This window comes from Nyctereutes procyonoides, unplaced genomic scaffold (genome assembly GCF_905146905.1).
Source record: "Nyctereutes procyonoides isolate TBG_1078 unplaced genomic scaffold, NYPRO_anot_genome, whole genome shotgun sequence".
NCBI classification, from domain to species: domain Eukaryota; kingdom Metazoa; phylum Chordata; class Mammalia; order Carnivora; family Canidae; genus Nyctereutes; species Nyctereutes procyonoides.
Window position 1 is genome coordinate 72,535,002 of NW_026575052.1, and position 8,914 is coordinate 72,543,915.

General features: G+C 38.1%; 1 pseudogene; it reads right to left on the bottom strand.

The window, feature by feature from the left end:
• Positions 1 to 6,777: 6,777 nt before the first annotated feature.
• On the bottom strand, positions 6,778 to 7,262 carry LOC129514146 (60S ribosomal protein L21-like; annotated as a pseudogene).
• Positions 7,263 to 8,914: the final 1,652 nt, after the last annotated feature.

The following is an 8,914-nucleotide window of genomic DNA, read 5'->3' on the forward strand; positions in this document are numbered from 1 at the left end:
TTCCACAGTCTTTCAGGGTTCTGCCTTTTGTCTACCTTGGAAACTTCTGGCTGCCAGGGGCTCACTCTGAAGGGCCATAGTCCCAACTGGACAAGCAAATTTCAATCATGCAAGTCCGGGGGTGTTGCTGGACCAGCCTGTGAGTGTGTGGAACACCTGAGTTGGGGGCAGAAGATATAAATAATCATATGCTTTGGATACTGGGTTTGGAAAACTTCAGGGGCACAATTAGCTAAATGGCTGTGGTTTCATGACATAGCCATGGAGTGCTATCACTGGTGCATCACGTACGTGTTGTTAGAGTGGTGTGAAATGATGATGTGCTAGGTAGGTAGGTGTCAATAGTAATTTCAGGGATTATCAGAGATTATGGCTGGCACTTGGATTTAATGGGAAAAATATATTATCTTCTGTTGAATGCTCACTGTAATCAATCTTTATGGGATTATTCTGAATGGCAATCCCAACGTTTTTCTGTTTGCCTCAAATAGAGGCAAATTTTGTCTTGAAGCTTTTGACCTTGTGGGACCACTGTTGTGGATTTCTAACAGGCGCTATAAAATCTGTTTTCGTCTTGAGGTCATGGTTAATCAATCACCTTCCTAGGGTGATTTAAAACTGGCTTGCTCATTCTTCAGCCACCTTACCTTATCTGCCTATATCTCTCAGTGCTTGCTCATTCCTCCTTGCACTTGTACCCCAGCACTCCCCACCCCTCACCCTCCTCAACATGTTCCTTGCTTTCTAAGTCTTTCCCAATACTTGGAAAGCTGTCACTTGGCTGAATTCCTGGTCTCATCTTCACCCAGACATCTTTATCTTACTAACAACCAGGCTGTGGTGGGACCTGCTGTTTTCTGGAGGCTCTCTCAGGTCAGGTTTCTGAGAAACAGACAGAGATTTGTATGCAGAGGCTCTATGAGCAGTACTCTTGGTATGGAGAGCTCGGAGAAGTGAAAGAAGCAAGTTGAGCAGAGAGGGCATTTGAGCTACAATGCAGTAACAACAAAGGCCTCAGCCAATCCCAAGAGACCTCAGAAGCAGGGATGGACTTTTGGAGTTGTCCCAAATTGAGACATGGGGGGCTGCAACTCTGTACACTGACCAGTCATTGCACGTGTCCTTCCTCTGGGAAGGGAACACAGACTTAGCTTTTAGAAGCCAACACTCCCAGCAGCTGGAGGAGTTATGCTTGTGCTCTCCTGACCTCCCATGCCCCGCCCCCCGCCCAGAGGGGACCTGGATGAGCACCACAATGGGCTCTGTTGGGCTAGGGCTTTACTCTCATGGCTTCCTGGAGCTGAATCTGATGCAACCGGTCAGAGAAACCCTCCTCTCTTTTGAGGTCTATCCGTCACATCCTTTATTCTAAGAAATTCTCTCTTCTGATCATAACATCTTGGTTTTCAAGTTTTTATTTATTAAATTATTTGGGAATTATATGTGAAACCCTGGTCTAGGCTTGAAGAGGGCTAGAAAGGTGAATTACATTATGTGGTTTTCCTCAAAGGGATTCTTAAGTTGAGGAAGGGAATGGAATGGGGGATGATGGAGAAGGTCACAGAAAGTGAGGCTAGAGGGAAGGGCTTTGTACAGGCAAACTGAATCTTCAGCTTTGAGGACTACATTCTAACATTGTCTCTCTAAATTTTCCCTGGTAGTGTGAGGTGACAAGCCAACCCAGATGTGGGTTTGGAGGGCAGACTTGGAAGAGGGCAATCTTCTTTTTAACTTAAAAGACCAGGCATAAGAAAGGATTAGAAGGGAGATTAAAATGAATGTCTTTGATAGATGTCTATATATATATATTTTTAAAGATTTTATTTTATTTATTTTTAAGATTTATTTATTTATTTATTTATTTATTTATTTATGAGAGAGAGAGAGAGAGAGAGAGAGACAGACAGAGAGAGAGAGAGAGGCAGAGACACAGGAGGAGGGAGAAGCAGGCTCCATGCTGGGAGCTGGACCTGGGACTCGATCCTGGGACTCCAGGTTCGTGCCCTGGGCCAAAGGCAGGCGCTAAACCGCTGAGCCACCCAGGGATTCCAATAGATGTCTATATTATTGAAAAACTGGAATATGCAGAAAGGAAAAAGGAAAAAAACCCTGTGATATCCTATTTAGAGAAAGCCATCATTAATCTTCTACTGCATTTTCCCCCTCTGTACCCTTCTCCTCTTTTGAAGATGTAGGAGAGATTATGTTTTTTCTATAATTTTGCATCCTATATTTTCTACTTATTACAGTGGTTGAGTTCAGGTTCTAGAGTCATACTGCCTGGGTTCAAATGCCAGCTTCCTTCTTAGTATCTGTGTGACTTTGGTCAAGTTAGTAACCTTTCTACTCTTTCTTTGTTTCTCTTTATTTATTTCTTTTTTTTTTTTTTTAAGATTTCTTTATTTAGTTTAGAGAGGGAGAGATCATGAATGGGAGGAACAGAGGGAGAGAAAGAGAATCTCATGCAGACCCTCAGACACTCAGTGTGGAGCCAGTTGGGAGGCTAGATCCTATGCCGGTGAGATCTCAGACCATTAGATCATAACCTAAGCTGAAGCCAAGAGTCAGATACCCAACTGCCTATACCACCCATGCACCCCAACTTTCTCATTTCTAAGAAGAAGACAATGAAAGGACTTTTCTTTCTTTTTTTTTTTTTAAAGATTTTATTTATTATTTATTCATAGACATAGAGAGAGAGAGAGAGAGGCAGAGACACAGGCAGAGGGAGAAGCAGGCTCCATGCTGGGAGCCCGATGCGGGACTTGATCCCGGGACTCCAGGATCGTGCCCTGGGCCAAAGGCAGGCACTAAACCGCGGAGCCATCCAGGGATCCCCCCTGAAAGGACTTTTCTAATAGGAAGATGGAATGAGCTAATATGTGTGAAGCTTTTAACACCATTCTTGGCTTTGAGAAAATGCTTGGTAAATGTTATTAATGATTATTTTCTCCATATTATCAAATCTTTCCATATATCATACTTCTATGTAATAGTCTGCCCCATAGTTGAACTCTGGTTTACTTTGGTTGGACATCTAGACAGAATCCACTTGTTTATTAAAAAAATATTCTAGGGCAGCCCGGGTGGCTCAGCGGTTTAGCGCCACCTTCAGCCTAGGGCCTGGTCCTAGAGACAGACCTGGGATAGAGTCCCACGTGAGGCTCCCTGCATGTAGCCTGCTTCTCCCTCTGCCTGTGTCTCTGCCTCATTCTCTCTCTCTCTCTCTCTCTGTGTCTCTCATGAATAAATAAAATCTTTAAAAAAATGTTCTAAGGAACATTTTTGTACATAAACAATTTATACATTTTGTATTTCTATAAGCTAAAATCCCAGGAATAGAAGTATTAGGTCAAAAGGTAGGCTCTTGAATCTGCATGTATATATTTTTTTGAAAATACATTTTCTGCATTTAAAGTTTTAATTGTGGTAAAGCTTATGACATTATTAATTAAATTATTTCATACATTTCTTAAACACTTAAGTATTAAAATGTCTAACTTCAAGTTTTAAGAAATAGTTCAACTCTTATAAGAAAGAGTTTAATTAATTTTCCAACTATAGAATCTACTCTATTCTCTGAATTTCTTTCTTTTTTTAAATTCAGAGTCACAACTCAAGACAGGATCCAGGATCCAGGCTGCTGCTCAGTCATGATTTACCTGATACCATCAGTTTTATTTTGGCATATTACTTAGGAAAGCTCTGGAATCTTTGAATTTTGTTTCCTAAATTCAGATTTCTTTGATATTTTTTCTCACTTTTTGCATGGAATTTCTCAAAATTTATATATATATATATATATATATATATATATATATATATATACTATATTATAATTTACTCACTTGTAAGTTAGTCAAATCTATACAGATGACTGGGTAAAGATAACTGGGATAAAAATATTTATATGGTCAATTGGCTTGCACTGCAGAATAGGATTTCCAGATGACAATGCCTGACAAATTTAAGTTTATCCATGCAGATACCTTCCCAACACTTCAAACTCCACTTACTTAAAACCAAGGAACACTGAACTGAGAGAATTTTATGGATTCTTCACAACTTCTATATTAATAATTATTTCACCTATGAATGCAGATCTTCCCTTTCCAATCTGTTTTATTTATTTCCTTGCTTTATTTCAACAACTAAGAACTTGAATAAAATGTTGAATAGAACTGGTGAGAGTGGACAAAACATTCAGCATTTTGCCATTAAATATGATCTTAACTGAAAGTTCTTTTTATTTTTTATTTTTTTAGAGAGAGAGTTGCGGGGGGGGGGGGTACAGAGGGAGAGGAAGAGAGAATTAAGATTAAGAAAATTAAGACAATTGGGAACCCTGGGTGGCGCAGCGGTTTAGCGCCTGCCTTTGGCCCAGGGTGCGATCCTGGAGACCCGGGATCGAATCCCACATCGGACTCCCGGTGCATGGAGCCTGCTTCTCCCTCTGCCTGTGTCTCTGCCTCTCTCTCTCTCTGTGTTACTATCATAAATAAATAAAAATTAAAAAAAAAAGAAAAAAAAAAGAAAATTAAGACAATTAAGCTGACTCCTGGCCCACTGAGCAGCCTAATGCAGGGCTAGATCCCATGACCCTGAGATCATGACCTGTACCAAAATCAAGAGTCTGATGTTTAACTGACTGAGCCTCCCAGACACCCCAACTACAAGTTTTTTCATAGATATTCTTTGGCCTATTTTCTTGTGCATTTTTTTATCATACATTGTTGTTGAATTTTGTTAAATTCTTTTGCTGCATCTGTTGAAATAACCATATGATTTTTCTCCTTTATTCTGTTACTGTGGGGAATTGCATCAATTGCATTTTATTTTATTTTTTAAAGATTTTATTTTTACTTTTTTTTTTAAAGATGTATTTATTTGAGAGAGAGAGAAAGAGAAAGAGAGAGAGCACATGAGCAGAAGGCCCAGATGGAGAGGGAGAGAGAATCTCAAGCAGACTCCCCACAGAGGCACTCCCCACTCCCAGCAGAGCACAGAGGCCCACGTGGGGCTTGATCTCATGAAAAGCAAGGAGTTGGTTGCCTAACTGATTCTACCATCCAGGCACCCCTGAGGTTTTATTTTTAAGTAATCTCTACCCCTAAATTGGAGCTTGAATTACAATCCTAAAATCAAGAATCCCACGCTGACTGAGCCAGCTAACTGAATTTTAAACACGGAAACAATCTTACTTTGTTGAGATAAACTTCACTTGGTTATGATATATCACTCTTTTAATATATTCCTTAATATTTAATATTCAATGTGCCAACCTTTGAAGATTTTTGTATCTATGATCCCTATGTAGCTATGAGGGATATTAATGTGTAGTTTCTTTATCTTGCAATGTCTTTGCCTAGTTTTGATGTTAGTGTAATACTGGCCTCATAAAACGAGGCAGGATATATTCCCTCCTTTTCTAGTTTCGGAAAGATTTTGTATAAAAGTGGTAGTATTTCTTCTGTAAATGTTTGATAGAATTCACAAGTAAAGTCTTGGAATTTTCTCATGAGAAAATTTTTAATTACAAATTCAAGTGCTTTAATAGATGCCAAATTATTTGGATTATTTATTTTGTGTTTGTTTTGGTAATTTATGTCTTTCAGGAAAATTTTCCACTTTATGTAGTTGTCATATTCATTGGCACAAATCTTTTCTTTTTAAAGATTTTTGTTTGTTTATTTGACAGAGAGAGAGAGAGACAGAGAGCAAGAGCATAAGCGGGGAGAGGGGCAGAAGGAGGGAGAAGCAGGCTCCCTTCTGTGCAAAGACCCCAATGCAGGGCTCAACCCCAGGACCCTGGGATCATGACCTAAGCTGAAAGCAGATGCTTAACCACTGAGCCACCCAGGCACCCCAGAATAAATGTTTTTATAATATTCCCTTACTTTCCTTTTTATAGCTGTAGGATTCATGGTGTTGTTTACTCTTTTATTCCTGATATTGATAATTTGTGTTTTGTCTTCTTTTATCTGTGATCAGTCTACCTAGAGGTTTATCAATTTTATTTATCTTGTCCAGAACCCAAGTTTTGATTTTATTTAGTTCTTTGCCTATATCTAGTTCACTGATTTCTGTTCTCATATTAATTTTTTCCTGTTATCATTTTTATGTTTTTCTTTTCCTAGCTTCCTAAGGTGGAAGCATAAATCACTGATTTTAAACTTCTTTTCTAATATAAACATTTAAACTTATAAATTTTCTAAACATTGCTCTAGTTTGTGTCTTGCAATGTGTTTTGTTTTTGTAATTTCATTTTATTTTTAAAGATTTTATTTATTTATTCATGAAAGACACTGAGAGAGAGGCAGAGACACAGGCAGAGGGAGAAGCAGGTGTGGGCCAAAGGCAGGCGTTAAACCACTAAGCCACCCAGGGATCCCCTGTTTTTGTCATTTTCATGCCATATTCTTGGTCTTATGATCCAAAGCAAATAAAAGCATATGGACATTATCCCTCTAAAACTGATGCTAACTTAACAGTTAATGTAAAATATCTATTGATATTTAAGCAAGAGAATTTGCTTTTCATATTAACTTTTTAAAAATTTTAGTTTTTAAACTATTTAGAATTTTTAAAAATTCCAGTATAATTAACCTACAGTGTTATGTTAGTTTGAAGTTGCACAATTGCATTCCACAACTTTTGATATGCTGTGCTTTCAATGTCACTCTGTTCAAAATATTTAAAAATCTTTCTTTTAGTTTCTTTTCTTTTTCTTTTTTTTTTTTTTTACAATCCTGAAGTCTTTTATTTTCTTTACAGTTATCATGCCATAAATTCATAGGGAATGGGTTCCAGCAGTTCAGGTTCCTTTCCATTGGTTCTCACAAAGTGTGCTTCTCTGGGTGGGGCAGGCTGGTGCTTCTGTTGGACCCAAGTACCTTTCTCTTTGGCTTCCTTCTTTTTCTGATCATTTTCCTTCACACGCTTCAGGAAGCTATCTTGGCTCTTTGAGTGTTTAATATGCTCAGTGTGGACATTAATTCTCTTGGCAAGAATCTTGCCCTTAACTTGTTTGTTTACTACAATGCCAATAGCATGCTGAGTAACATTGTAGACTCTTCCAGTTTTACCATGGTAACATTTGTGGGGCATTCCTTTTTGAAGAGTGCCCATTCCCTTTATGTCCACAATATCACCCTTCTTATAGATTCGCATGTATGTGGCCAATGAACAACTCCATGCTTTCTAAAAGGCCTAGAGAACATATAGTGGGTACCTCTCCTCTTTCCCTTTGTGTTGGTCATTTTGGCGAATTACTGGAAGATGGCGGTTCCGGCCGAAAGGCTTTCAGTTTCTTTTTTTGAGCCACACATTATTGTATAGTATGTTTCTTAGTATTAAAATAATTGGATGTTGCTCATGTTTCTTTTTGTTATCAATTTCTTTTTTTTTAAAGATTTATTTATTTATTCATGAGAGACACAGAGAGAGAGGCAGAGACACAGACAGAGGGAGAAGCAGGCTCCATGCAGGGAGCCCGACGTGGGACTCGATCCCGGATCCTGGGATCACTCCCTGAGCCAAAGGCAGACACTCAACCGCTGAGCCACCCAGGCGTCCCTTGTTATCAATTTCTAGCTGAATTCCGTTATAGTTGGAAAATGTACTTTTTATGGTTTCAATTATTCTGAATTTATTGAAATGTATCTTATATCCTCACATATGATCATTACTGATGAACGTTCCATGTCACTTTAAAAAACCGTATTCTATAGTTGTTAGATGTAGCTTCCATAAATGTCAGCTGAGCAATTTTGATTGATTTTGTTAGTGAGGTTTTGTATATCCTTGCTGATCTTCTCATCCTTGTTCTATCAGTTACTGAATAAGGAGTGTTGAGATCTTGTATGGCAAATGTGGGTTTTTCTATCTCTTTGGTTCTGTCAGTTTTTGCTTCATGTATTTAAAAGCCCTATTTATAAACGCATATACATGTAGAATCTCTGTCATTGTGATGAATTGACCTTTTGTCAATGTGAATTGTCTCTCTTTATTTCTGATAGCCTAAAGCTGCTTTGGTTGGTATTAATATGGCCATTCCTCCTTTTTTTGTGACTAGTGTTTGTAATTTCTTTTTCTGATTGTTTTATTTTTAACAAATCTATGTCATAATAGAAAGTGGGTTTCTTGTGGATTACGTATAGTAGGGCTTTGCTTTTTAGAAAAAAATCTTGTCTGACAATCTCTGTCTTACAATTAGGGTGTGTGGTCCATTTATATTTAAAGTAACTATTGATATACTTAAGTTTGAATCTACTATCTTGCCATTTTTTTTAGTTCTATCTATTCTGTTATTATTTTTCCTCCTTCTCCTGCTTTCTCTGGCTTAATGGGATATTTTTTAAGCATTCTATCTTCTCTTCTCTATTGGTTTATTGACAAAGTAGCTCATTTCCAAAGATGACCCCAGTGAACCATAACTCCCCTGTGGACTCATTTCATTAGGGATAGCCCTGTGACTCATTTTAGTTAGTGAAATGTGGTGGAATCAGTGCTCTGCCAATTCTAGGCCCATGTCTTAAGAAGACCAGGAGTGATCTTCAGTTTTTGTGCCTTTGGGATCCCGAGCTACCATGTAAGAAATATGACACTGATTTGGAAAATCAGCATGCTGATTTAATTTTTTATTTGTTTATGTCTTTCATTTTCCTCCTTCTAATACTACAGTGATTAAGAATGTAGGCTCTGGGTTCACATCAGTAGGATTCTAATCTTGGTCCACTCACTCTTCAATCACACATCTTGAGCAAGCTTCTTAACCCACCCCATACCTCAGTTTTCTTGTCTATGCAATGGGTGTAGTAGTGTAGCTTCTTAATTATTTTTTTGGTAAATAAATGAGATAATTTATGTAAGGCAGTGTCCCTGCATATAATAGATGCTCAATAATTGTTAGCCA